At 40.0% G+C, this 27,991-nt stretch overlaps 2 long non-coding RNA genes across 3 annotated transcripts; one reads left to right on the plus strand and one right to left on the minus strand.

Moving 5' to 3' along the window:
* Positions 1 to 40: 40 nt before the first annotated feature.
* LOC140389613 (uncharacterized) lies at positions 41 to 24,407 on the minus strand. Of its 2 annotated transcripts, XR_011934429.1 has the most exons (5): positions 24,307 to 24,407; positions 22,704 to 22,793; positions 14,636 to 14,732; positions 11,348 to 11,501; positions 41 to 722 (listed from the first exon to the last, which is right to left on the minus strand). It is a non-coding gene; the product is annotated as an uncharacterized lncRNA (long non-coding RNA). The 2 variants fall into 2 exon arrangements; XR_011934430.1 differs by lacking the exons at positions 22,704 to 22,793; positions 24,307 to 24,407 and adding an exon at positions 15,262 to 15,406.
* LOC140389612 (uncharacterized) lies at positions 18,843 to 27,980 on the plus strand. Its single transcript, XR_011934428.1, has 2 exons — positions 18,843 to 18,967; positions 27,687 to 27,980. It is a non-coding gene; the product is annotated as an uncharacterized lncRNA (long non-coding RNA).
* The last annotated feature ends 11 nt before the right edge of the window (positions 27,981 to 27,991 follow it).

Genomic DNA, 27,991 nt, shown 5'->3' on the forward strand with positions numbered 1-27,991 from the left:
AGGTTCTCTCTACCCCCCCCCCCCCCCCCACCCCCCAAAAGAATGAGAAAGAATATAAAAGACACAAGGATTCTAATCAGACTCGGGCTGTTCAAAGAGCCGGGTTTTAGAATTCCAAAGTGTGAGTTTTATGGTACATCAGCACCGCACGCTAGGATCGCTATGGTAATGAACGGAGCAATAGCAAACTGTCTTCAAAGGAGGCACACTCGATTCGAGACACTCTATTAAGATACATTTGCGTTGACCTTTGGTTTCATGCTAGGTTAGTACAGTCAATCTTCACTTCGTCATAATCTTTAATATTTTGGGGTTGGGACGAATTCTCAGGCGGATTAGGGATAGACTGAATCGAGCTGCCTTGGCTCTTCGGAGAGGGTGCCCAGCGGGTTCGATCCGGGCCCTGTAAGCAGATAAGTTGGGAATTCGTCTTTTAGTAATTGTCTTGTTGTTTATTTTATACAAGTACCCGGTGAATGGCGAAAAATAAACACTGTGAAAAATAACCAAACAGTCGAGTCCTCTTTAGTGCAAACCCTTGTGGCTGAGTAAAAAGGATGGTACTTTCTCTATTCAAGGCAGAAGTCTTTGAAGTGGGAGTTATTATCTAAGGGATTCTTCCATGTCGTCTTAACGACTCTGATGAAACGGAAAGCGTTCTTTGTCAGCGATTTGTTCTCCTCTCTGTCAAGCGTTTTCTGTCCGTTAGTTCTGAGCCGTTTCTAAAGAGATAAAAGATGGAAAGACTTGTATTACTACCTTGAGCAGACAGGGCAATATTAGAACTGTTGCTATGTTTTAGACTGAACGGCAATTGTGTTGACGTTGTGCTGCCGGATCTGTTCAAATTCCTGAACAAACATTAGTGTATTTCAGAAACTTCAAAATGTTAGAATAACTATCATAGGAACTGAGTGACGACATAAAGGGGCATAAATTATTTTGTAAGTGCTATGAGTAGGATAATTATCTATGAATTTCCTGCTGTTTGAACCTGCATAAAATAAAACACCCTGCATTAAACTCGACCCTTTTGCTTTCTTACAGCATGTAATATCAAAGTTAAGAAATGTTCATTAACAAATCCCGGGTTTTGCGTGTCCAACTCTTCCACGGTCGCCATTTTGTTCGATGCAATTTACTCCAGCGTTGTATTAAGGTTAAGTTGCATTAATCTATTATTCAAAGGCATTATATTTGCTCTTCCCGTCTCAGTTCCTTGCATTCTATCCAATTCTATTAGCGAAGTCGCCTTCCACTACTTCGTCTTTCAAAGTCTTTTTTTTTAAATGTGAGCTGGGGGCTGAAACAAACTTTATTGAACAACGCATTGAAAGGTAAATCCAGCCGTCACAATAAAATAACCTGTGTTGCAATATGAAATCGAATAACTCATTACACGTCGTCCTGTTAAGCTTACAACTTATTAGCAGAATCATTTGGCGCACTTGAGAAAACAAAAAGAGGGCACTAAATGTAGGTTACTGTTCCCTCACTGTTTACTATCCCTGAACGGATTTAGGGCCGAGTTCTGGATAAATGCACCGCCATCGCCCCCCCCCCCCCCCTCCCCACGCTCTACAATCGCTTGTAATGTCTGCAGCTTTTGTTTACTCTTCACTTTTTGATTATGTCGGTTTTTTTTTCCAAGAATACTGCAAATCGGCACTATACAAGAAGTGCTGGGCATTACATTGCGCCTGACACCAGCAAAAAAGGAATCTGTTAAAAAGCATTCAACCTGAAACAGATTCTTTCAGCCGTTTTTTTTCACAAAACCTTGTTTAACAATATAAGCTAGTTTTAATTAAACTATTCATAGCTCTATCCCTTTCGCCTTCAAAACTGGCCACAACTCGTCCAGTTAGTTTCCATGTTAAAGTCCACCTTAGGTTGGGCACCCAACTTTTAATCATTAATTCTTTCGGGTGGGATTATTATAGCGTCGCGCCGCAAATCAATCGTTTCCAAATTTGCGTAAATTGTCAGTGAAATAAGTTAGCAGCCTCCTCGTTTCGCAAATAGCTGGTTCTCAACGTGACAGGCAAGTTGCAATTTGCAGGAAAGCAATTTTCTAATGAATTCATTACCATGATTACAGAATTTCGTCCAGTAAAACCCTCCCCCTCAAGTCCTGGAAGCATTTTTGTATTTTGCATGGACGTTTTGGGGCCTTAAATTGAAACCACGGCCTTAGGCAAATAATGCATTATTGTCAATCAAGTCGGAAGGAATTATTGAATTATTGAATTATTGTCCATCGTGGTTCTTAATAAAATATCGTAATGGGTACAGAAAAACCACATCAAATTGCAGTATAAAGTGCGAGATATTTATTTTAATCAACATCTTCAACGATCGTGTTACACACTGGTGACTCTTAAGGTCAGCAAGTTCTTCCAGTAGTTACTCGGAGTGTGCTGACAGCGAGTCACTTAATGTAGATGTTAAATGGCTGGAGGGTGGTGGCGGGGGCGAGGGGCGGTATTTCCTCATATAACCATAACCGAAACAAAAAATTAGGGACTGCGTTGCATGATATCATATGTGGGTGAATCGCAACATGTAGACGATAACTTCAAGATGTAACCTCACTCCATTAAAATGTTGGTTAATCGTACCGTTTAACTCAATTTGTTTTGAGTCGTGTGGTATCAGTCCGACTGAGATGCTGCCCCAATCAATACAGAGAAAACCAATTGAGCGTTTATGTACCTATCTTATGAGCGTGTTGCAGGCACAGGTTTGTCTGGAAGAGGTCAGACGACAATGAAATCAATGATATATTGGGCAGCCACACTCTGGCATATCTTCCATTAGCACTTTATTGTTTAGTCAGTTTCAAATCAGTGGAAAGGTTTTGTTTTGAAGGAGATATTTGGAACAGGGAAGTAGCAGCAACGACTCAACTAGCAAACTCATATCAGGTACATTCTAACCAATCCCTCCCCACCACCTCCACAAACCCAGCGTATCACAAAAAAAACCACAAGCTCAATGCTACAATTCGGAGGAAGCGTGTTGAAAAAAAGCTACACGCATGCGCTCTGTTTTGCGATATGGTTGATGGTGAAGTGAGCAAGCAATTTTTCCGGTGACTTAACAATTTTTAGTGCCGTCTCTAATTTATGAAGCTCGAAGGACCTCTTGAATTCTCAAATTATCAGAACGGTGAAAATCGAAATCTAATCCCACATTCCCTATATATATGTTCACACAGTTGCTTACTTTGAAATTCGTCCAAAATGGTGGCCAGAAAGAAATGAAGAGGTGACAACTCTTACTAATTAATCCACACGGTGAAAGGCTATAATGCTTGACTGAGGATATGCAGTTATTACACTTGACTATAGTCAACAAGAGATGGAAAGGCACGTTGGACAACATGGTGAGAGACGTGTGGCCATCATTAGTGGTTCTTTTATTGACACTGGCTTTTCTTTCTCATCATTGACAAACCATTTTGGAGGGATTCATCCCCTGTTGCTTCCTATCATCCACTCCATCCAAGCTTCTGGAGAGCATTAATTAACGTCCATTCACTGATAAGTCGTGACAACAAAGCAATGCATGTATAAGGCCTAGCACCCCTAAACAATGCGGAGACCAAAATGCAAAACTCCGAAGTGGGCAAAAAGCAATCAACTCATATTTATACTCAGTATCTTACTTTTTGAGGTAATCATTTGGTATTGCAGATTTTCGATTTTGTACGGCCGTTCAAATTCTCGGTGCCTTGCTCCTTATGTTTAATATGCATGGTTCGTGACGTCAGAATGTATAATCTAAACAGCATTTTAGCATCCATCGGTTAAAGCACAATAACCTCATACTCACTCAGTAGCAATCTCCTGAGCCAATACCCTCGCCACGCTCTGCAAGAGTAGGCCAGTCCCGTCACTGCACTGCATTGATCGGAATTAGGTGAAAGTGATATGCGATCAATAATGAATGCGGCATTGTATAAATAGCGATTTCAATTTCCTCAAGTTCCTTAAGTTTTTAAAAAATATATAGATTTCCACGTTTATTTCGGTGTCTTTGTCTATCATTTAGTTTCAGGCGTGGATTCAATGTGAACAGTTGCCACATCCATTCGATTTTTGAATATTTTAGCTTTAAACATGAAACAAGATATGATTTAAAACTTTAGGTTCAGAAGCTACCGCCAGAATGTAATGTGTATCCTATGGTTTAATAATTCTTGGTTATTCGCAAACTAATAAGAACCAGGACTAGCGGAAGATCGCTTCTAAGGAACAATATTGGTCGGAAGCGATCACCCCTGGTAAAGATTCTGACGTCGTCAATGTCACCCACATGACTTGTTAAGACCGTATAGCTTCGGTAAGCCTTTGAAGTTGTGAAGCATACGTTGATTTATACAGATCATAATAAACCATGGTAACATAAGATATTTATGTGGTGAATACTATTCCCAAATAGGAGAGCGAAAAACGCGCTGGCGAGTAAAGGCAAAACAACTCACTATTTAACTGACTGTTAAACATTCAACTGAGACTCCACAGTATCTAAACGATAGTTAAAATTTATTGGCTCTCCCAGATAGGCAATAAACGTTTCAAAATATTTCAAATATATATATATATATAAAATTTTACGGACATTCCTGAAACACAATTCAACATCTATGCCTCAAGACCGATTTTCAGTTTTATTTGTCTGCCGCCCTTTTATGTGAAAATGAAAAAGAGTAGTCTCCAAAATATTGTGAAATTTGCTCTCCTTTCCTTGCTTCGGGTCGAATCATGCTGAGGAAAAACGCACCAGCAATGGAATAGGCTTTGACATCAGTAAACCTGATATCCTGACTTTGCTTAAATGCTTAAAGAATTACATTTGTCATGTATATAACAAAATAATCAAGCAGGGAACTTAGTCTGTGATGTTGCCCAACAATAATAACGTTATGGTATATTTTTAGATATTAAAATAATAGAGGTATGTTGTTAAATTGGGATAGTTCTTCAGCGTGCATACACAATAACACTCACATTTCATGCTTACACAATGCATGCTAGGATTTCGTGCGTTCCACGACAATAAATATTTAAACTAATCTGGTTAGTGTTTTGCGGCTGTATCAATCGCTGGCCCTATTTAAAGTCATATATACAGTCATGTTTCCAACAAAACGTTGAAACGGAACTTTAAACCATGTTCACCGCGAGAGATATTTCAGTGGGGCGATTGTAAAATGGCACAGTATCATTTAAAATGCCCAATATTTCAATTTGGCGTTTGAAATGCAGGAAGTGTGATGGAACAAAGTGTAAATTCTAATAAATCAACTGAAAGCAAGGTGGTGTTCGCCTAAATGATCCCGGCCAATTGATCCAGCACTGTTTTCTATTTTATTACCCAATCAACGCAAATACACATTTTATTTTCTTGACCTATTGGCAAAAAATATTACAGCAATAAGCATGATAGGTGATCTAGTGTATGTCATTCAGTTCATCCAAAGCCACGGATAATTTAACTGGTTTTAAGAAAATGTTTTTTTTCGACACGAATATCGACTTTAGAAAACGATTGTTGCTCTGCAGTATTGTAGCTAGAGCTAAAATTTAGACTTTTAGTTCGGAAACCCAGATTTCGAATTAGCTGGAAATATCAACGCCTGCATTTTGGTGCAACTTTTATTGATTTTAATAAATATGACCACATCAGGGCCGTGAGATGATGTGCCCGAGTTATAATAGTTTTGCAGCATGCCAGTTTATAGAAAACTTGGTATGCCCCTAAAATGTGAAATGACTTTGAAGTCCTTCCTCGGGGTACAGGGATTCAATTGCCATTCAAATAACGCTAGGGTCGGATGGTGTACATATGGTGATGTTCAGTTTCCAAACTTGAGATTAATAACGTGTAGTGGTGCTTTCCGAAGCTCAAGCATTTCTCTTATACTTGCATCTGGTGCTGCTCTACACAAATCAATCAAGCATACAAACTTCATCTTTTCATAAATGACAAATATAGCCAGTCTGCTGTTTATGCAGCATGTCTTAATCGCAAATCTATGTCAAGATGATTCTTATTGCAATGTTACTTTTATGCGATATCTCGTTTATGAATGGGAAAGTGCAAATAGAACATATTAGTTTCACCCATATTTGCAGGTGGATACTTTGATATGTATATCGGACGTGTGTGTGATGACACACATACATTTCAATGAATTATTTGAAAACAATCAAAACCACGCACACACACACATATATATAATATATCGATATATATATAGAGAGAGAGAAAAGGCAAACAATTGGAACATAGTTATATTTTAACAGCACTCGAACGAATATGTTTCTGTATTTTTCTGCTCTTGCAATCGCATTTGTTAGAACAGGATTTTAATTAGTTCAAGCCTCGTTTTGCCATTTTTCCTTGTCTTTGGTCAAACCAACTCCATTCCAAAAGTTTCAAGCTTACGTTTTTGTCTCATGCGGTGAATTTGAAAGCTGTCATTTATTTATACATAGCTTTACAAATATACATTTATCAACATAGCTTTGCTAAAACTGTAAGATTATTGGAAATTTGAACATGTACTGAGTGGTGCGTTCAGTGACCGAGTAGAAATGTTCAAATTTATATTTCAATGTATGTAGTCAAATAGTGGAGTGCCACATTGGAGAAGGAAAAAAAACGCCTGATTTCTTCATTGCATTTTTAATTACGGCTGCGAGTAAGGAGATTATTGTCATCCTGTGTTCATAAAAGAATCAAGCTCCCCTTTAGATTTCTAATTTCTGGAAAATAGAGGCTGACCTTTCAGAAGCTGTTATAGAAATACAGAGGTTCATTTGAGTGTGAAATATCATTTCATTGAAAAATAATGGAGTCGGTAATCCCACTTCCGGAAACTGTCCTGAATTATTTAACAAGACTCCTTTAATAGGGGATTAGTAGAAGCCTTAGAAAAAAATCTTTGCATTCTATTCAATGTCTTATTTTATGTTATTATTACTAGATATAAAGATGAACAGATTAGTATGCAGAAATCGTCCTGACAACACGCAGGTGCTATTCTAATCATTCAGCTTTCTTAATTAACGAATCATGTAAGAAACTAGAATAATAAAAACATTTCCGTGAAAGCTGAGGAGGTTTTGTTAGACGTTGTGTGAATGATGCCTTTAACAAGGAACTGGAGGGTCAGACAGCAATGGACTGACTTACGACCTTTTATGTGGAAACAATCTCCTTTAGGTTTTAACTAGCAGCTTGTACATTAAGGAGACTCGACTTTGTTTTTTAGTAAATTGCATCTATTCCAGATTCAACATAACTTCGTCGTGTTAAGTACATCGACAAACGCAAGCTACGTTCTAAGACAATGCATTGAAACTATACATCCCCACGGGGCTCTTTTGCATGACTAGATGTCGAAACTGTGCACCAGCACCTCGAACAAAGTTTACTGCAGTTGGCGGAAAATATATATTCATTGCTTTTTCTCACGTTCTTGTCAAAGTGTGAACGCCAAGTATTTATATATTAGCGTTCTCCTTAAAATTGGACTGTCCATGTGTCCTCTTGGCAATATTTTGCACGTGGTGTGAAATTCTGACGTAGACACGAGGTATACGATAATGATAGCACAATTTAGAATGCAGCTTCGATTAACAGAAAATGTGAAAGACAATGAATCACAGTGATTGTTTAAATATACAATATCAGCCATTAATAATAGATTCATTCATCTGCGTATTTACTCTGCATATTCGATTTTTTTTTTCTCCTATATTCATTTTAGTGTGCAAAGGTTGTCCTATTTTAAATACAAGAACATTTGAAATCTGCTGACATTATGTTCAGGCTAACACTAATTGTTTTGGGAATGTATCTGCACATGCGTATGTGCATATGTTATATATTAATAAAGATTATATGTATCTGCATGTATCAGCAATTAAATTACAACGCAACTTCATTGTGATACTATTTGAATGATTAATATTATTACTTCAAAAATTATCCTGAGCAAGCTATGATGACTAAATGATCACATGACTCACATACATTTAAGAATGAGAGGACCTATATTTTTCCTAATAATAGTTGGATCAATTGTACGGTGCAGTTTACGAACTCAAATAGCAAAGGTCGGCATACAAGTAAGCAACTAAATGTCCGTTTAAGTGTGCTATATACAACCTCCCTTTCTACCTTTAATTGTTTCTTTTCCCCAAAACTTGCCTGGCTCATACGATAACTGGTGTGTTTTTATATTCTTTTTTCTCAATTGCGCTACTTACCTCGCTCATTCTGACCACTCCCTTCCGTTTCCTTCCTCTGTATCCCCTCTCTCTTACACACATATCCGTGCTCAGTCTCTCTCACACACACACACCGTGTCAATACTCATTTCTAAGATATGTGCAGCGGGTGTAAATCATAGGTTTCTAAAGAAGCGACTGAAAGTCCTCCAGCAGTTTTAAAACACAATAAAAGTATTAGGGTATCAGCCGCACTCCAAATGATCACGCGTTAAATTATTTTGCTTTCACGGATGAAGAGGCTTTCTACAATGTAAATCAAGCGCCTTAGTTATTAAGTCTGAACACTAATCTCTAACAACCTTTACATAATGTGGCAGAATGTGCCACACTATTTCGCACCTGCACAATGAATAGAACCGTCTTTTGAATATAAGACACGCTTGTTGCCCTTCTTTTCCAAAGCAGTTGTCTGAATAAGTCAAGCGTCCTGAATGCCCATACTTGCTTTTCTGTTCCCCCTTTGATCACAGAAAATTTCTTCTAATTTGTCCTTTTCTTTGTAACAACGTTTCCAAATCTTTTTTTAAAAAACACTTTGCAAAACGTATTTTGTGCAAAAAAAAAGAACATAAATCGACAGGAACACAAAAGTTCTTGGGAAACATTTAAAGTCATTCACGGTTTTGTCAGGCTGTAGAATTCGAGGAAGATTGTTGTATGTTACTTGATCGAAAGTGACGTATAAATGAACATAACCTTGAATACCAGTGGCGGGCAGTTTGGGGGGAGAGAACATTTTCAGCAAATATCACACATTGCTTTGTCAAAGCTGACTCATCGCTTTGTGTTTAATTAATCGCGCTGATGAAAACGCGTGGTTCAGAGAAACTCTTATCTGTGCACACAAAAGAAGGGCTGTGGCAGACTACGCTCTGCACATTTCGACAATTTGTTTTAAAATTAGGTGTTTTAAAATCTTGGACCTTGAAGGAGAAACACTGAAAGATGGAGCAAAGACGCAGCTCACAATCCATTGTTTCCTTTAACTTGCCAGAACGCACCCGCACCGTTTTGCCTGCAATTATATTCACCCAGTACTCCAGCCAAATTCTGACGGCTCACCGTACTCTACACACAGCAGGGACACACAATGCCCAGAAATTAAAGTGGTTGTTACATGTTTGATTTCAACACATATCATTTGATTATGTCAGTGTATTCACGTCCATGCCAATTAATGTGCAATCAAGATCTTTTTTCAGGGGAGGGGGTTTCTTTGTGCGGACATTTCTGAAGGATATTTTTTTAAATTCCGGAATGGGGTGGCTATGAACATCCCTTCAGGGTCAGCTGTAATTAAGTGTTGTGGAACTAAACAGCAACGGTAACAAGCTGAGTGACCCGGGGTTGTTCGAGGTCATCAACAGACCAAGGGGGCTGTAGCAAAATCATGTTGCCAATCATGAAGTGAAAATATAGAATTATTAAAATCATCGATACTTGCGAGAAGGCGGGAGTTTGTTGTGAAGTTTCCACAGTTTGAGAAACGGCAGTTTTTCTATGCAATTGAGAGAAAAGCAAATATGTGCGATTAATGACACTCGCCACTACTTGGTTTCTTGTAAGGAACAGATTAAAAATGTTATACTTAAAGAAACCTGCAATACTCCCGATTGTCCAGACAAATTAATATGAACAAACTGGGAGGCGTTGATTAGAACGATGTATTGCCTACTTCTTTCAAGCTCTGTGCTCAGGTTAATATAGTTGTGGAATAGTGAGTGTACATTTTGTTCTGTTTTTATGCTTGTATTTTTGTTTTGTCTTCAGCCCAAATTCTCTTGCAGCAATAAACGTGTTTCAATCTCTTGGAACTCTAGCATCTCAAGCAGGATTGCAACCTCTGGAGCACAAGTCAATATTTGTTTTCTGTGCATCAGGTGTTCAGCTATCTCTGGAAAGATATCGCAACTTACTTCCTCAGTTCAGTGTGCAACAACCACGGGGGTCTAATACAACCCAAATAAGGGCGATTGCAGCAGAAACAACTAACTAAATTAGCGCCACGTTAGTGTATCTCTCAACTTCATTAATATGAAACATGGCTGCCTGTTAATCTCCTAAACCTGTGTTCTCCCTCTAAAATGGCACTCTGGGACAAATTGTACATCAGATCAATCACGCCTAATGCAGCAAGGTTTACCGAAGAAAAAAGCTATTTACACCTTCAAATGGAAGCTTTTCAGATTTAAGGGAAAGCGCCATACATCACCATGAACAAATGATTATGAATTGGTAAACGCGCCCTCCAGCGATTAGATCTTCGACGCTATTTATCATTTTTTTTGCCTTTTAAAATCATCTGGCAGTCTCGAAGGAAGCATGACGATAGGACAGAAACTAACACTGGAGTGAAGTTTGTTTTATGGACGCACCTTCGGTTATCAAAACCATACCGTCAAAAACAAAACGAGTGCCACTCTGCCCCAGGCCACACAAAAGTATCCCCCAGTTTTTCTCTCTTGTCTGAACACAATGTTGTTACACAAGAATTTCCATGTTACACTTGTTTGACAATTAAAGGGGGGGAGGGGGGGGGGGTGCTGACGCTTTAGGCAACACGCAAATAACAAATACTGTGTGACAGAGAAGTGTGCTATACCCATTCGATTTTCTTGTATAGATTGGGAGCGTAAACTGGTGTGTCGCAATCGCCAATGTTGTGTCAAAGAATGCGATTACATCGGGGAAACTGTCACTGATATGAGAAAATGCAAAGCTTCAAGAAAATTATACTTCGAAGGTCTTCGGAATAAAGAAAGACGGATTGAGGGGGTGGGGGCTGAGGATAGATGAACTCCGGTAAATGTGTTAAAACGATTACATCCGTCTGGTCAACTTTTAATGAAAGATAGAGGACAGTTGTAATGTTACCTGGATATCAGCACAACCCAAAAGGTCTGTTCAGCAACAGGTTACATGGCAGTCCTCAGTGCTTACTCCGAGAACGAATGGGGATAGGCAGCACCGAAGCCATTTGGGTATTTAAAATTGAATGTACACAACCAGAAAGTGATCAGTGAAACAGGGATTCTCACCTTCGGTTCAAAATGGGCAAAACGGTTCGCTGAAATGTTGCACCTACTACACCAGTTGAACATGATTACGTTAGATCATTGAAATCTCACTGAAGTTGTGCTGACACTTCCTGTCATATATCATACGGCAGTGTAGGTCACTCTTTTATAAGTTCTGCAAAGAACAAGAAGATATCATGTCTGGATACTATATATGTGTTCACAAACATTACAAGCACGCCGACAATAGGTAAGGCCTCTCTGCTGTTTAAATGCATCATAGTTCTACTCCTCCTGCATCTTGAAGTGACCTTCCTTATCCTCTGTCCAGAAGACAAACTAACGCTAACAGTCACATAGATATGTCGGTTGTATAAATGCCTAAAATAGATCGTTGATTAAAAAATAGGTCATTTATTCCACAAAGATGGTCTTCTGATTCAAAAAAGACTGCCCAGAACTTTGCATTTTTTCTCACCTTTTTAAAAGCCCCGCCCGTAAATTTTTGAATACAGGTAATAAACGCATTCGAAACACTTGAGGGTTTCATTTTGTTTCTTAGATTATTCCAACGATTTAATGCAGATGTTACACGTGATCAGCAGGGCCACGATATCTGTAGCAAAATGTTTCATATTGTTGTGTCATAAATCGATTTTCAATAGTGTGTGACAAGTGCGTGCTTTCTTGAGGTATCAAATTTAATATGTCTGGTGAGCAAGGATGGTGGTTATAACTCTCTCAGTAGGAAGTCTTCTCTTTTAGGTCGCGTGGTGTAACTTTTAACACCGGGAACATTGAAGTATTCACGAGGTTACTCAATGAGGTAACTTCCTCCTCAACTGTGTTTATGGGGTGGCGGAGGGGGGGGGGGGGGGGTTGCTGGGCTACACCTTTACATGGACTATTGGGATTTTTCAACACATGACGTAGATTGATTCTCGCACCTCTGCTTAAAAAACTCTGAAGTTTTAGTTTCTGAAAAAAACATAACGGATTTGACCACATAGGTAAAAATTTAAGGCAAATAGTTGAACAAACGAGTTCCTCAGTAATTCGTTTATGTTCGTTAAAGCCTCTGCGAAATTATTAACCTTCTGGATCACCACTTCGCATTTAGAATTCCAAACAAAACTATTCAAGGACTTTGCAGGTAAGTGGGCTTTGGTAAGATGAAACCTTCAGGTAATCACCGTAAATAGCCAGGTTCAATTCGCTCAGCAACTTAATTAGCCAATGGCAGGTGGCGGTGAGCAAGTTGCATTTGAAATATGGCTTTTGTAAACTAAGCTGACCGTTCTTAAAATAGGTATGGGGGGTTTAATTTACCACAAAAGAAATGCGGGAAATCTCATACTTACTCCCTAGTATTATTCATATTATGATATTGGCTGTGTTTTCCTTCAACTGAACACTTCTCAATAAATATCTTCAAATTATTAAATATTTGCAGGCGAGCCTTGCAGGATAAGCTTTGCAAACAAATTGAATTCGATTTAACTTATTATATAAATGGTTGTATCATCTAATTCATCATATTAATATTGTATAGATTACGAGCTGTCTTATCAAAACAGCAATTTTTATTGTCAATTTAATTTTCGCACAGTTTTTATTTGCATACATCCTGTAACCGGCATTTTCTGGTTTAATGCGATTAATTCATACTAATTTTAATCGTTAGACTTTTATATGAGATGATTGATAAATGTGCACTCAAGTAAGTATCTACATGCTGCAGCGTGTTCTATGTCATTTATTGCACCTTTTAAGTTGATCAAAATAAAATTGGATGGTTTGTAAAAAGAAATACATGATATATTTTGGATGTACAACGGGTTTTAATCATCACGTACAAACGAGTCAGCCCGAAATGCTTTGGTGCCTCTTTGTCAAAGTGTTGAAGAGTTAGTGATCAGAATTGAGCCCCTGCGTTGTATGTGTACCCTGGACGATGCTGGTAATATCAAAGGGAGCAATACAAGGCATATGGTGGAGATAGGTGCGATGCAAAAGGAACAAAATAATACCGACTTCGCCGCCCTGACCTCGTGTAAGTTGTGAAAGAGATAAACAGCCTTCCCTTCTTTTAAAATAGCTGACATTAGTTTGTCTGCATTATTGCGCACTTGAGTTACACGGTGTGTTGTGCAAAGTGAAACTACCGTTCCAGATTCATAAATTAATTTTTATACACTTTATGAGGCATCATACAGTTTGGGTCATTTTCTGGTCTCCCGCAGAAAAGTCATTATGTCTCCCGTATTTACATACTTTCTAATATTTGTCAAACAATCATAAATTATAAATTAATGAAATGTTGTGTGGTCTTTGGAGATGCAACTAATGAAGACATTTACCTTTTTGTTATTTTGAAGCGTCTATTTGTAGGTTTAATGACATCTAGGCTATCACGGCTTATTAAGCTTTATTAGATTTCCTCTTCACTCCCGCTGTCACTCAGATGTCTCTGCGTCAATGTCACCTGCTACAGGTACAAAAACGCACAAGGCTTTCCAGACAAAAATGTGCAAAAGGCCAATGCTGGAGCTTCAAAAGCCTTCAAAAACATTAGATTACAATTCATTTGATATACCAGCTGTGGCACTATATGCACTATTTCCCCCTTCATCTCAATTTAATCTCAAAATTCATGCTGTATAGTTGGAATATGTTGCTCATCCCCGCATGACATCCATGGAGACAACAACAATACGACAGACTTCTATTAATCAGAGCCACAAAGTACAACCATCGTGAAACACCCTAGAATGCCTTATTTTAGAAATATGTTAGTAATTATTCTTTTTGATTCCTTTCACTTTGATTGCGAATAAAGCAAGTTTCATTTTATCTCTCTCAAAATCTATGAATATTAAAATAGAATGCCAGGCAATGTCAATCATTTTTATGAGTAATTCAATTTCTGTAACCAGTTTTGTTCTGTTGCCTCGCAACAAAGACAAGAAGATATAAAGAACTGGGATGGAAGCTAATGCAATCAAGTGGTATAATTCGATTGCTTATTTTACAAATTTCATGAACATGTGGTAAAACAAGTGCTCTGTAATGTGACTATTCAAACAGACTCTGATCAAACCTCCCTGTGCAATGTCCACATGGGATATCATTGGTGCCTATTTGAACCCAGACACTCCCTTAATTTAATTCCCCCCTCTTGCGATCCAGTTGGGAGGAAGAAAAAGTAAGCGCGTTCATTAAATTATTAATCTCCTTCTGTACTAAATAAATCACTACGCCATGTGAGGATATACTTTGTGTCAAAGTAGTTACCTGTATCAAACTCACCTTCCTGGGCATGTTTGACGGCACCAAAGGTTTCTGGTGACTGGGGGGTGTTGCATGTCCAACCTTCTCAGACCTAAGTGAGGCACGTTGTTCTACTCTGATTAAATAACATAGAAAAAAAGGCAAAACAATCAAAGTGTAAATTAAACAGTGGACGAATACAAATTTACACGTGTTTTTAAAAAAAATACATTTCGAATTTCAATTGCATTGACCGTTTGTTTTTAGAGTCTGCTATTTATTCCCAAACAAGAAATTAGTTTTAATACACAGAGGAGAATTGCTAAAGTGCATGTTGGTAAAGGGAGCATGTGTTCTGTAATCATCAAAAATTGATATGTGCCGCCAGTAAAGTAATTATGCACCATCCTGAGAATATGAAGACAGTATATTGTTAATCCACTTGCACACCCGTTGACTTACAGCATCAGGCTGCAAATAGCTTAATTAAGTCATACACGTGGAATATAAGCATATTGTTACTTTATATTATGCACACTATATCTTAATTTATGGGGCAATTAATGTGCGTGACAGAACGCGGACGAAAATGTTGACTGTGGAGACCTAAGTTGCTCACTGCTGGCAATTGTGGCAGAAATGCATAAAAGCAGTTAGGGCCATACCTGCATGGTAAAGCTAATCTGCTCGCTTTATTTCTTAATGGCAGGTTGCTTTCAACCTGTCAGAGATATAACTTTTCATCTGTCTGCATACAAATCTTCTCAAGCATCCGAGCTGGATGCAATTTCACTGTGGCTCCCTCTGTCGACTCTTGTGTCATTGAGGATAATCAATACACGATATGCGTGGGGGGGGTCATACGCCGATGCACGCTCTCTTTCATGGCAAGCAACTCCAATGCTGCACACCGTTGCGTAGCATCAAACTGAAATGTCCCCGTTGTAATCGATTACAAATAAGAAAACACTGCACTGTATCTTAGCAGTGCATGCTCAGATTTCAATCAGCTGCCCATTAACATGCCCATTATGTTTCCGCGCACGATAGGATAGAGACATTGCATGTCTCCCCGCTTTTTGTCGAACAAACTCATGTATTGTGATAATCATGAAAACTGCTTTGACCATCGATGCTTGCACTGTGCGTACAATTTAACAGAAAGGGCAAAACATGGGTCTATTTACAGTTCACAGCCAATAAAAGTTTTGAATTTTGAACACCTGCAAGAAACGAACGTGAATCCATCAGGTGTGGACTGGCTGCAGGATGACATCACAGCATCCTGCAAGCCATTCACCCGAGTTATTCTAACCCCTTTAACCCATCATGCTCACGCCAACTGGCGACTAACTGGTTAATGCGTTAAGGCCCGCGGCTTAATGGCATCTACGCGCACTCTATATTTATCGGAAGTGAATTATTTTTTAATGATAATTTGAGTTGATTTCGAAACAGCTTGTTTCTTTCGGATGCAGTTAGTGAAAACTGTGCGAAAGAGTGAATGCATTTAATCAGAACCAAGGGGAGGTGATACCCTTGGTAAGATGCTGCCAGCGGATTTATTTTTTGTGCATTGAGTTTTGTCCTGTCATAGTGCAAGTTCAAAGTAAGCGACAACTTGCATTTGGAAACACGTGACTTTCACCCTTTGTTTCCAATATGTGTTCAGCACGTCGATATCCTATACAGTATCCTCACGTCCAAATAATAGATTCAATTTGTTGCATCATTTCATTTACGTCCAAAATGCACAGTGGGGACAAACCTAAAGATCGTTTGAAGTGCCGTCCGACGCGCCGCAGTCTGTTTTCTTTAAGAAAAGCAGAGAGAAAATGAAACAAACCCCAATGAAGTGAAAATGTTTCCTTCCACTGAATTGGAAGGAGGTCACGTTAACCTAATGCATTATTTTTTACAACGTGTTATTCGCGGATACATTGAGTCTTCCCAGGTTGGGAGCGCGCTCTGCAATGCAGAGTTTGCACATTTATCTTGTTTATTTGCAATCGGCAGTCCTCAGGAGGTTGGATCTGGAGTTTTGAATAGTAGAAGTAAAGTAACATTGCTGTACAGTAGGTGACAGTATACGGTTTATGCTGTAAATATGTGAATTGTGCACTGTGGTCCCGGTATCAAATTAACTGGTGCCACCAGCTGAAATGATCCAGTTGGTAGTTACCAAGCCACTGCAGTACATTTAAAAAAAAATCTATAACCAGGTTTTGCCTGAGGGCAAAGCTGCCGCTTTTGTGTTGACATCAGAATTCTCGGTGTACACGCGCGGCTAAATTGGGGCAAACTTTGGGTTCCCTTGTCCAGTGCGCCAAAATCGACAATAAGAATACGCAAAGCTCTGCCGCGCGCTTACCCCACTTTCCAAACCCACCGGAGTGCAGCGCAACTCCAGCTGCACGTCAAACGACCTGGAAAGATACCCTTCAACATTTTTGAAGTGGGTCCCCTGAGAATTCCCACCTAAAAATGTTCACGCAGCCTCTTGGGCTCCTCGTGCTCCCAAGTGTTTATATGCAGGGGCTTCAAGGGTCTGTCCTAAGTAGTGCAACTCGCAACAATTGGCAACTGACAGTATAACTCCAGTCTACGAGTGAGATGAAACTCCCCTCATATTTGTAACATAGACGGAACCTAAAGTTGAACTGAATATATTGTATATAAGTAATAGCAACAAACTTATATGACTGTGCCAAATACAATAGTCGTTCATTTGACACCACCATTTGACAGCTTGTACTCGTAAAACCAGTAAAATTAATCACTTTCATTGTGCCTATGGGCATGTAAGAAACTGTATTTTATTTACTTTGATCTATTTGTTTGTGTTTGCGGTTGTGCATATTTTCTCTGTGTGCTTGTGGAAGTTTTCGATCCAGAGTCCACCACACTTAGCACCACAGTAATAAAGCCAAGAATCTGAGAGTGAACATATAGAGCAAGAAGTACGCAACGGATTTGCTAATCTATATTGATGAGATACAGCGTGTCATTTGAGGACAGGGGAAGAAATTTGTGGTTTCCTTCCTGAAATTGCATGGTGCCAATGCTGAAACACTTTAAACATATAGAGAATTACATTGGAACATACATTTGCAAATCGGACAGAAGGGGAGAGTTAAATACTGTATTTTCTAATATTCCAAGCAATTACACGGCCTATCATTGACAAATCAAACCATACATGTTACAGCTCTTAAAGGGGCTTTGGTCTTAAAGGTAGCGGTTTTGTTATTGAATATCACAATTCCGAAATATCATTTTGTGAAGACGGAATTGATATTATTTGGAATTGTTGCCATTCGCCCACATTGAGTTTAAAGAGTCGAATTTAAAGAAAATCATTCACTTTTGATTTCCTTCCTCTCAATTTACCAAACCCCCAGAGCACTTTTTTTAATCATAAATTTGTTAAATCGGAGAGTATTAGATCGCTCTGAGAAGGAGCCAATGCAGTGTTACCAAAGCGCGGCCCACTGATCCATATCACAACCGAACAAAGTTTTCCAAGGCCATTGGCGAACTCTTGTCTTTAAAAGCAATATTATCTGGCCTTTCTGTTTGTCCAACTCCAAGCCAGCTGCCGCCCCTGTTTACCTTGGGAAGTCAGGGCTTCACCACAGATATGACCATCTGGTTATTTTTCGGCTGACAGTACCTTTTCATCGTCACCCATGTTATATATGGCCACAGATTAAAATCTCGGCCGTCTCTCTTTTTTTTTATAAAGAAAGAAAAATGAATTCATCAGAAGTGAAGTTACCCAGAGATTTTTTTTTTGAAGGGCTAAAATAATACGGCGACCACTGTGACATTCTCTCAGCTTTGGGCCATTTTTCATAACGCAGCTGATACTCTTTGTGTAGCTACAGCGACTTCACAGATGAATAACGAGAAATCTCTTTAGGAACTCTCCTGCTCTTCATATATGCCTAATAGATATATGTTAACGGAGGGTCTACAGTACCTGACGTTCATATAACAAATGGGAGAAAATGGTGATTTGCTCCTTTTGAAGTCATTGTCAGAGCAACGTCTCTCTCTCCCCCATCCCCACCCCCATCCTCCATTTGCCTCAGTAACAAGTTGCTGAGTATGTACAGAAACTGCACAGGTGGTGTTGAGAGGATCAAGGTCATTGGGCTGTAAAGAGGGAAACAGTTTAATAGTGAATATCATCTACCACCCCGCCCCTTCCACCCCCCCCCCCCCCCCCCCACAAATAAAAAAAGTTTTATCAAGGCTAGAAGCAGAGCACACCAGTCTGCAAAAAAGAAAACAGGGGCAGTAACCGCTTAGATGAGTTAGACCAAACCATACTCCTTTAAATGATTGGCAAAGTGGTCAGCATTCTGGGTAAGTCACTTTCCCTTTCATTCGTATTATTTCTTAGAAGGAAATATTGATACGTATGTTGATGCATATTGGATTTGGAAGAATTATTCCTCGCTCCATTTGGCCGAACCGCCATTACAGATGCAAATATTTCATATTTTCTGGTGCATTAACAACAGGTACAAAAGGGGCCCTCGGTGTTATCTTCTTTCCCTGTAACAAACTATCAATTACTAAAAGAACTTCCTTGCAGGGAGATTGCGAATAATTGTTTGGTGGTCTTTGCATTGGACGGGGGGTGACTGGGGGGCGGGGGCGGGGGCGGGGGGGGGGGGGGGGGACTGATTAAATATCCGGGGCGCCAGTCCCCGGTGTTATTCTTGATATTGAAGGGAGCACCCGCGTACTCGCTGTATTCCCCCAGCCAGTGCAGATACACTTGAGAGAATCGCAGGTTTGTGCCAGCCTGTGCGTGGATCGGTCAGAGGGGTTGTAATTAGCTCCGCTGTTGGTGGACCCATTCTGAACACCCAGGCGGTGCCTTCTCCCTTCCAACTTCTTACCAGTACACTTGCCTAAGTGTTCAGCAGGAAACTGCAATAAGTGGCGCTAATTATAACATTCGCTGACAAAATCAATAGAAAATGACTTAAAAAGGAAGTTAGCCTGAATCCCCTCCACCCCGCCCCCCTCCATCGAACGTGTACGTAAGCTTCACACTTTAACTGATTGCAACAATAACGTCTTGCATAAACTTATCAGGATGTCTTGCGGTGAACGAGTTGACATTATCCCCATTCGGAGAAGGGAACATTACTTCGCGTTCGCAACTTCGTGACAAAGCTTGACTGGGTTGAAAGACGTCTATCTCAAAAAAAGTAAATCTTATCAATCTAATTCGATCCATTGACTGGTATCCCAGACACTATTAATGCGGCACATTAATTGCACACGAGCTGACCTCACCCTCCCACCCCACACCTCCTACCCTTAAACCAGGGGCAGTTCGGTATTTTTGACACAATGTTACCACGAGACGTTTCTCCATGTGCCACTCCTCCCTCATAAATTCGGAAGGACTCACAGAACGCGCGGGTCCCTTAATTATTATTTTGTTATCTGTGTATAAATCGTTTGCATTAGATCTTTCAGCTGGTGGGGGGGGGGGGGGGGGGGGGGATTGCCGCTTGCTAGGAATGAAAGTTTGTCATTTCTAAAATATGGAGCAGAGGCACAAATGTCTTTTTGCTCCCGTGACCCAGAGCGCCAGTCCTGGAACTCTCGCCATCAGAATGGCCAACTTCACTCTCGATGGCACATGACTGATTTCTCACATAAATGTCGTAAGTGATTCGAATCTATAGTGGAAACGCGGCAGGGAATTTCAGCAAAAGACCTTCGGGACTCTTAAGGCTCCTTGGGAATGAGATGTGAACAGGAAGAGGGGGCTGGGAGGGAGGGAGGTGTTTGGTTTGTTCGTTGGTGGCGCTTCGGCCCCTTTCATCTTTCTGACTGTCAAAGCCCGACATGCACAAAACAAAAAGGTAAAGACTTCTATCCGTTCTTCTGAAGACCCTTTGCTCACGAAGGGAAAGGGGCAGCTCCGTCATGAAATCGCAACTCCCCCTCCCCCCCCCCCCTCCCCTTTCCAAGTGGGAGAGTTTACAATTATTGGTTCAATTGCAACCAAAATGTCAACAACTTTGTTCCGCTTATTAAAGGGGAACTTTTTGCAAAATTAATCAAACTGCCGACGGTCCGGAGGTTGAAAGTGAAATTTCACTGGGCGGGTGAAGCCAACGGTTTGTAAGTCGTAGATTTGTTGCATAGGGAGAAACTTCCAAAAAGATTCTTCAAATAATACAAGCCCTGTTTATAATAAAGCTGTCTCCATCTCGTCGGCACAGCGTGAGGCGGATATGCAATAATTGTCCTGTGTGAAAAAAATCACTTCAGTTATTCATTGGAATATTAAACAAAGGGAGCTATTTAAACTGTTTACATTATCTAATTTTTAGAGAGTATAAAGTGTTCACGTCAACCTACCCGAGGACACACTTGGTAGATGAATTTGAGAATGTTTTGGCATGCATTCTGGAACGAGTAATCAGCCCATGCATATTGTACCTTTCCTGACTTTCACGCGGTGTATCAACACCTCCCATTCTTGAATCTTAAAGGTGCGCTTTAAAGGATGCATGTCTTGATTCAAACGTGCATCCAACGAGGAAATCGTGGATCAAGACTAGTTCATTGCATCGTTGAAAACCATCCCCTGGCAGATAAAGCAAACTCCCTCAGAGTAGATGGGACTATTTCAGACATTCCTCGCTGCCAGAATAGGGCGAAATTAAAGAAAAAACAGCGAGGCCAATTAATAAGACGTTGTTGGGTGGGCTGAAGGGGGGGGGGGGGGAGGGGGTTTGGGGGGGGGGGGGTGTCTTGAAAGTTTGTTTTCCCTGTTTGAAATAACGACTCGATTTAAAAAATAATCAAGTTCAGCATCATCTTCACGTTAATCACAACATATATGATTCAAACTGAAAGCTCTAGTCGTGTATGTGGCGAATAGGATCATAGTTTCAATGATCAAAAATGATTACTAGAAACCAATCAATTAGTAAAATCTCTGTAGTTCAAAGGTTATTTTGCAACGTGGGCAACAGCGGCCCAACAAAGGTTTATACTTTGATAACGAAGGGCCTGTAATAGGAAATACGCATTACATATTGAGGAATAGAAGAACTGTGGAGGTCGCTGATTTGAATTATCATTAAGCACAATATAGAAACATAGAGCATATAGTCTCATAAATATAGAACACGGTGGGTGAAAGTGCCAGCACTTGTGTAGTGTGAAGGAAAGATGTACGTCACACTCAAGGTGGGCAGATATAAGGTTTGCTATGATACAGAGAAAAATACCGTTTGATGTTTACAGCAACACACAGGGCAGTTCCGACAGATTCAAAATCTGCCATCCCCACCCGAGTTCGGAAATAAACAGCGAAACAGCTTATCTCCACAATCGTGCAGATAGGAGATCATGGACTACAAGATTGCAGCTTTACCAAGATAATGCACATGCTATTACAACTAAACAGAAACAGCCAGCCAACAATGCCTCCAACCCCTCCCCCCTCCCCCCCACCACCAACATGGAATATGGAAAATATTGGCCTGGTCACTGAATGGAATGAAATCCAATCCTACACAAAACCCATTGGAAAGGGAGACCAGGGAACCACATTTTCTTTCGGGATTTTCCATAAAATTATTTAATGACAGGATTCCAAATTTCCTGAGAATCACTTGATGATTTTGAAGCCAGAAGGAAGTAATTTTGGCGCCATAATTTCTATAGGGCATGCAGAACAACGCCACGCAAACCATATCTGCCAAATCATTACTGGTACCCAGCAGCAAGAATACAAGCGCGTAACCCACATCAAAATACCCTTAACTCTTGGTTGAAATTGTTCGCCTCTCGGGTGTCTTCAGCGCAAAAAAGATCGTTCCCCTCCCTTTGAAATGTACGAACTGTATCTTAAATGGTTAGAAAGCGAAAGTTATTCTCTGCCATGAATAATCGTTTCAATACTGCTACATGATTCTACCAGAGCTAACTCAAAGATGGCCCCTGATATCCGCTGCATCATCTTTCCTCAAGTTCGAATGACGTTGAAAGTTTCAAAGCTCGACTATCGATTACTTCCAAATAGCCTAACCGTAAAAGTATTACCTCCTCCAGTACTTACCCAAATCAGCAATTCTCAAAGAGACAGGCAAATCACCACGAACCTTTCTCTTAGGACTCCGGCACCCCTTCGATGGCGTGGATGGTAGAACTTAACAGAATAAAGGAGAGGAAAGGCATCAGAATTTGAGAATTTCAGTATGAAGTGTTGGCACCATCACGTTCAACGTCAATCTAACCACGAAAGTACCTGCAAATCATCAGTATGTGTGTTACCCTCCTAAAAAATGTTCTGGACATAAAATATAGGAACGAATAATTGTAACCAAATCTAATTACCCGAGAGATGGTTGATGTTCCAATATTGCGCACTGCGAGCCTTATTGAAGTCTGCATAAGATACTTCTATTAAACCAGGAGCAAACCTCCGAATTAATTTTTAATCCATCTAAATTTCCTCTTGGCGAATAAAGGAGATTTTATCCAGTAAACTCCAAGCCAAATTCATGGCCAAGCAACATATATCCAAGATGACCATTAAAAAAAAAAGACACGTACAATTTAATTACAATAATGGCCGTTTTCCAAAGTGAAACATGCGTTTTTCATTTTAGTGCAACTGAATGGGAACTAATTCATGCGAACATATGTCCAACAACCAACTGGATGGTGTAATCTAACAGCAAAGGGATGCTCCATTCAGTGTAAAGTTGTGCGGTCCTGAAGCGTACGTGTTGTAATTTCTTCCTACCTTCCACATTTATGTTTTATGGAGAAATATTCATTTTGGTGAAGAACATAAATATTCGCTTAAAATACAAGCAAACATGACCCACGGATAAAGTCAATGCAACTGTGTATTACAGGTCCTTGAACCCTAACTAGATGACTGGATAGTTGAACCAGCAACCAATTGTTCTGAATAGAAGTTGACCTTAGTTTATTGATTTGTGTGCACAAATGTTTGCCTTAAAATACAATCAGCCCTGACAGGAGTGCCCCCATGCTGGGCGGTGTTGAGATTTCAAGAACCGTATTATCTGTGTAGCCCAATGCGAAATAACGGGTCTAGATAACAATAGAGATAGACAGATAGACAGATACCTAGATAAACAGAGAGATAGATGATTACAAATAACGCAAAAGCAAAGTGAAAGTGTGAATATACGCTTTAAAAATGTTAACAAGAGGGGTATGGATGCAAATCGATGGAGGGACACATTGTCAGTTGGTTGCAATGTATTCGAGTTGGATTGATACAGCCTATACAATTTATAAACATACCTACTTAAAACAACATCACAATTCAAAACCAGTCCAATTTCAGTTAGTCTTCAAAACAAATAATATACACGCTACCTTCCCAATAAATTCCAATGGAGTGCACTAACTTATATTTATCTTACTCAGAACATCGATCACGGTACCTAGCTAACTTCTGTCTACAGTTTAATTGGGACGCATCAACTATTCCAAAGATATCTTCTTTCAGGAATGTCGCAGATTGTTGCCCAGTTTATAAGGTATCAGCTTCCTTACTTGAGAGCAGACCATATATACATTTTTTTAAAAATCCCTCAGCAGGAAAAATGTTACCAGCTTACCGATCCTAAGCCATCCCGACTCAATACTTTTTAATTCGTCTGCAAATAACTGGTACTCACCTGGTCTCACTATTCTTCCAACACAGATACTGTAAATAAGAACGAATATAAACCTATTGATTGTCATGTTTTCTTTCTTTCTTTCCTTCTTTCTTTCTGTCTTTCTGCCTTTCTTTCTTTCTTTCTTTCATCCTTCCTTCATTCCTTTCTTCCTTTCTATCTTTTAAAAGTGTACATGATATATTTCTATTATGCAATACTTCTCTCCCCCCCCCCCTCTATATGCGTATATTCCATATGGCTGCAACACTGTCTCTGAGGAATACTTGACCACTCACCATATTGACATTAAGAGTTGATTTTTCATATCTTTTTTAATCATTGTTTTTGGGGGGTCTCAGATAGATATGGCTGTGCATTCTTTTCTCGTGCTAAATATAATATTTTATTATATCTTAAACATCTGAGATGATCGGGCAAAACATAGACGGGTCCGATTTCAGGTTCACATGGTTTTTGCCCACCTTCGCGCGTTTTTATTATGTTTTCAGCCTATGACATTGGCCCTTTAAAAAAAAAATCTAAGTTGAAATGATGTTTGTGGTCTTACTAATTTCATAACTTCGAAACAGCGAAGCCTAACAGCAAAAGTTGAGATTGAGAGCAATTTATGAAGCGATTTTGAGCGAATCAAACTTTGTAATATAGATTTGAACGTTCATTATAAGGTTGGAGAGTGTACTCCTAAATTATCTGCATATGATTTTAATAGAATAAAAATAATGATTTTAAGGAGCAAAACTAATTAATGGATTCTCATTCAGCCGAACTGCAAAAAGACATTTCCTGACCTAAACAAATACGATTTTGCTTGGTGTTTGATACTTCAGCATTTATAGTTGCAACTTTCTTAGGTCACAAAAGATGAAGAAATTGAAAGAGGGGTTTGCATAATATTCAATTATTTCAGGAAAATAATGATTTATCTATTGGACACTTAGACCACCCATACGGTCGTCTAAAATTTGGCGTTATAATAAATTAGCAGGTAAGCCAAACTGCATAAATTCTCCACATATCGGAGGTCTTTGTTTTAAATCCAGGTTCAAGTTTGTGGCCCTTCTTTGGTGTTCAAAGACAATACCTTTGAGACTCACACAATTCATGTTTGCGGGAAACTGCAACAGCGTTATCAGGCCGCATCAGTTAACACTACCTCGGTCTGTGCACTGATCACTTAACCCTCTGGTCTAACCTACTGTCCCTTTCACAAGGTCATTTGAATTGGACATTCTGAATTCTCCCTCAGTGTACCCGAACAGGCGCCGAAGTGTGGCGACGGGAGGATTTTCACAGTAACTTCATTGCAGTGCTAATGTAAGCCTACTTCTGACACTAATAAGGGTTTAAGTCCTGTAGCTCGAGCCCAGGCCAGGCAAATGGGTAAAGAATCTACTGCTACTACAACACAGTGGCACTCTGTTGAGAGCGAAACTGTTTTTTCTCAATCGGTTTTATGCACTTGGTGGGGTTATACAATTAGCAGGGGTAGAGGGAAAGTTTGCTATAGTACCAGATCTAATTAATCCGGAAAATACGATATTTATAATAATGGCACTCTAGGATTTCTTGATGAGCTTTCTTAACACATAACTGGCTCGACTCTAGCTGAGAGATGGGCAGTTAACAGATTATCATCTGCAGTGGTGAGGATAGTGATGCACTGAACAGAAATGGCTGCCATAAAGTGAGCAGGAAAACGTGTTGGTTATAAACCATTTCTATCACTAATCAATCACGTCATTTTATATACATCTTCCAAATGCATGTCGAGCGGATTAGAATTCCCTTCATCTGTGGTAAAATATCAGCGCCTCAGAACGTGCGTCACAAATGTCACCTGTATAAACATCCCTAGTAAATCTGACAACACATTTGATTTGGATTTATAAAAACAATCTGGTGTTATAAAACGCTGCGGTCTATTTTCACTGAAGCAAAATATTTTCCAACGGAATCCCGATGATCTGTGTATTAATTTCAAGTGGCACCAATCACACATTTTCCCCCGATGGGTTAACACTTCAAAGCCGAAGAAGGTTTTAATTTTAGTGAAACAATTTGCCACACTTTCCCTGTGTATACACACACAGAAAACATCACAGAGCACAAAGCGCCCAAGTTATGCACAGGACGCATGAATCATGGCTCCATTTATAGCGCATTCACACAGTCCTGAAAAGATTAATATTCGCTTTAAAAATCACTGACACACTTGACCCCGATAAGGTCAGTCGCCAACAAAACTTCAAGTGATTTGGATCAAGATTGAATTGACTTCAATAATTGATTGGAACTTTTAAAAAGAAATTCTAACGCGATGCGTGTCTCTGGGTGACCCCTTCTTTAAAGAAAAAAAACACTCGTGGGGGTGGGATTAACCGTAGCTCAAGAAAGTGAGTGGGGAAATGTTAAGATTTATTAGATTCCGTTACATGAAAAGGTTCTTTTCATTTAGTCCCGAGCACTGGACGCGCGATTGAAGATCGCCAGTAGCATATGTGCACACAGAGCCGATGCCTTTAGATATTCGGTCCGATGTTTGCGCCCAAGTCACCGGGGAGCCCAGCAACAGGGGGAGAAAATACCCCAAACGCCCCAAAGAACTGAAACAACTTAACCAACTTTCTCCCACCCCTTCTTTACATATATATATTTAATTTTATTTGGTATTTTCTAACCTCAGGCAATGAACAATATTAAGACCCACTTAATCGATGAAGCAATTCCGCGCGCGTTACAGACAAAACACGAGTTCTCTGCTTCTTTTAATAGGAGCTTTCGGAAGAGTTCCATTGCGGGGTAGCTTCAGAAGTCAAGTTTAGAAGTGCACTTGAGGAGTTATAAAGACCAGTCCTGTTTACTTTGGCGTCCTCAGTGGGGGTGGGTGGTAGGGGTAGAGAATGAAAGAACCAACATTTAAGACAAGTTTTTTTAAATCAGGAACGACTTTTGGAGACTTTGATGCTGGCTATTTGGATGGTGGTTGTGGTGGTGGGGGGGGGGGGGGGGGCTATCTGCAAAAACGTGTCTCCAGAAACGGCCACTGGTTTTATAGTTTTGACTGAAGAAAAGATGGGCTGAGTTCACATTTTTCACAGGGTGTGTGTGTGTGTAGGGGGAGGGGGGGGGGGTGGGGGCGGCTTTGGCTTCAAATAAACAAGTGCAATAAATAGTCAAATCTCTCGCCCACCTCCCCGTAACAATGGCGATAATTGTGTTCAGGCGAACCTTTCACAAGTTATTTGACTCGGGGAGGCGCCTGACTGATTTTGCGGCGCGTTGTGTAGAAAGTGGAGGGGAGGGAAAGGGGGGGGGGGGGGGGGGGCGGCTCGTTGGGAGTCTTGGTTATTTATCATTGACTGCTTTCGTCCTTTTAGCTTCACAGATCAAAAGGAAGAGAGAGAGAAAAAAAAAGTTTGGCCAGCCGAAGATGTACATTGTTGAAATGACAAGCTGACGGTCCCCGGGCGAAGCCGCGAGAGAAATCTTTCAGCATCGGAAGTGGCCCGCATGACAGGCCGAAAAACTCACTTTTCAAGCCCTCGAAACTCATTGTCTTTCGGGCTTACCATACAGTAGGTTGCCAAGGCAACGCAACCTGCTGGTGTTACAAAGAGTTTAAAATGTTGAAAGGCAGCTGAACTGACTAGAGTAAAGAGCAACAGAATAAACAGTATTTTGA

Source organism: Scyliorhinus torazame, chromosome 14 (genome assembly GCF_047496885.1).
Source record: "Scyliorhinus torazame isolate Kashiwa2021f chromosome 14, sScyTor2.1, whole genome shotgun sequence".
Taxonomy (NCBI): domain Eukaryota; kingdom Metazoa; phylum Chordata; class Chondrichthyes; order Carcharhiniformes; family Scyliorhinidae; genus Scyliorhinus; species Scyliorhinus torazame.